The sequence below is a fragment of the Castor canadensis genome, chromosome 5 (assembly GCF_047511655.1).
Source record: "Castor canadensis chromosome 5, mCasCan1.hap1v2, whole genome shotgun sequence".
In the NCBI taxonomy this organism is placed as follows: Eukaryota; Metazoa; Chordata; class Mammalia; order Rodentia; family Castoridae; genus Castor; species Castor canadensis.
Genome location: NC_133390.1, coordinates 31,250,045 through 31,252,959, shown reverse-complemented (window position 1 = coordinate 31,252,959; position 2,915 = coordinate 31,250,045).

Genomic DNA, 2,915 nt, shown 5'->3' with positions numbered 1-2,915 from the left:
GATTTTTCCACTTAGATGGCTAATACATACTTTCAAAATCTAGATGTCTAAACCATAGCTTCTTACTACCAGCATTCCACTTCCCCACAAAGTGATTAACTCCACATCTTCGTTACTCAGCAAATGAGTCCACAGTCCATCCATAGGATTAGAACATTTCCAGGGGCCCTTCACCCTCCTGCTTTTTCTCTGTCCATTCAACAAGTGAATCCATCTGTATCTTTCTGTATCCACTACAAGCATTGTAGTATAAGCTCAATTCTTGAATGGACTCCTGCCGGCCCCCTAATAGGGTCTTCATTTTTTTTAACTCTCTATAGTCCATTATTCACTTATGAGCTAGAATGATCTTTCAATAAAAATATTAGAGCTTAAAACCACTGATGCCTTTTTACTTCAATTGTGACACTCCCAAAACTCTTTATCTTGAACTACATTGCCTAGCTCCTGTCACCTGTCTAATGTGAGTACTTTCACCAGCACCCTCCCATAGTGCTCTCTTTTCTCCTAACACATTAAACTTGCTCAGTTGATGGTCCTTGCACCAAACTAATCCCTAGATAGATTTCTTTTTAACTTATTTTTTTTCAGTATTTTCCTTTTCATCATGTATGTAAGTTTAAATGTTATCTATTCATAGTGGGCTTTTCTGAAATTCTTACCTATTGTTGATATTTGGGCACATTTGACCAGTCCTTATTTAACTCTCTAAATAGCATGTGTTACAACCTAGGTACTCTCATGAGACATGAGTGCTATGGGGAAAAAAGGACCTGTTTTCCTTAGTCTTAGATTAGTGTCTGGCACAGGTAAAGTCTTCATATGTGTATATGTATACATGTGTATCTCAATTCATACAGCTAAATGAATAGATATTTTCATGTAGTTATAGCCAATATTATTCAAATATCACCTTTAAAGTCATTCACTATACTTCATTTCATGGCAGTCAACAAAATAATCTAAAAATGCATAGGCTATATTTTCAAAAATTAATAGGTATTTAATAATCTTGCCAAACAATATGCAATATTTTCAAAAATTAACAAACATTAAGAAGAGCAAGTGGGACAAAGGAGAATGATGAAGGGGGTGAACTAAACTATGATATACTATAAGAAATTCTGTTAACACCAAGATGTACCCCGAGTACAACAATAAAAAAAATGAAAATGGTGATCAATTTTCAAAAAAAAATCTTGTCAAATAAAACATGTAGAACCCTGTGAAGATAGCTGGTTCCCATTCACTGTTCCTTACTTGAGAAACACTGAGCTAGCAGTGATATTTTTCTATCTTCTAATATTAGAAAGTTCATATGATATTTATATCAAAATTTATTTCCAATAAAAGTCCCTTAAGCATCATTGTGGGGCAACTGTTCTTAATCTCTATTTATGATGATACTTCCTTAATTATTTGGTTTTATTCTGCATGTCAAATTTTTCAGACCATTTTGTAACATTTCTCTTTACAGTTTTTACTTTGGATTTTCCAACAGTTTGATACAATAACCACCTATCAATTTACATAGCTTTTAATACAATTCAATGATGCTTTAAATCTGCATTTTACTTTTAAAAATCCAACTAGTAATACCAATGACAGGCCTTCTGAAACTGTTTGACATCCTCTTCATCTGTCCTTTTTCTTACTAGCATTTTCCTTCCCTCTTTAACATTGTTCTCATTCAAGAGGAATAAGCCCAACACCCCATTTAGTTTCTAATTCTTTGATCAGTAATGTGATAATGTATAAAACAGAAGACTTGTAACTGTGTAAGAAACTTAAGCTCCTAGTTTGTAAATCCTGAAAATGCCTTTGCAAAAATCTCAAAACATTTAGAGAATAATGATTCACCTGCTCTGAAAGAGAAAAAGAAGCAAAACTAGAATTTGCTTAATTGGAATATTAATCTGATGATCCACATGACTTTAAGTGCTGTCTGGCTGAAGTTTATGCCATGTTCCACTCCAGTAAGTGGACATCTCTATCACATCAATGACATGCACATTTAGGAGGTAAAGAACATGAACACTGCTCTTCATTTTACCTTCCTTATTTGTACAATATACTTCACTACTTTTTTAGGCTTATGCTGACTTTCATTTTATGAAGTTAACATAGATAAAAATGATTTCACAGATTTAAAAGTAGGGCAATGAGGTAAAAGAGGAACAGGAGTGAGATATATGAAGTTATAAAACAGACAAGGGAATTATAAATACATATTGTTTTCCACCTAACAAATTCATTTGTCAGCAAGGGGAACTGTTTTGAGGAAGGGAGAATATTTTTGCTGCTTATGTGAGAAGTATGCATAAGTCATTTAAATCAAGGTTATACATTGTCTGCAGGCAATTATTCTCTTTTGCATTTGTCAAATGTAAAAAGCCAATTGTAAGCAGTTTTGACCTGTTATTTTGTTGCAATTATGCACTTCTTTGACAAAAGATAATGATTTATTTTACAAAGAAGGTGTTTCAGGGTTACTTTATGGAATTTATAGTGTAACAGGGAGAAATAATTAACCAAACAGGTACACAGGAGAGAGAAGGATGGGAGCATACTATCTTAAATGAATCAACTCATCTAAAGATTGATATACACTCTTCAAGTTCTTCATAATAGCTTTAGACCTATCTGCTGGCATCTGGGCACAGTACCCACCTAGGATGAAAATTTAATTTTGATCTCTCCTTCATCCAGTGAGGCTATCCAGTGAGACTAGTTCTGAAACTAGAAACAGATGGCATCATTATTTTTTAAAATGCTACTTAGAGGTTGACATTAAATGTGTAGAGGCCAGAAAGGGTAAGAGAAAAGTCAACAGAGTGAGCACAAAACCAAGAGGAAAGGATGGAAAAGAGTCATAGTTAATGTCAGCACATCACCTTGTGAACATTCTGGGGCAT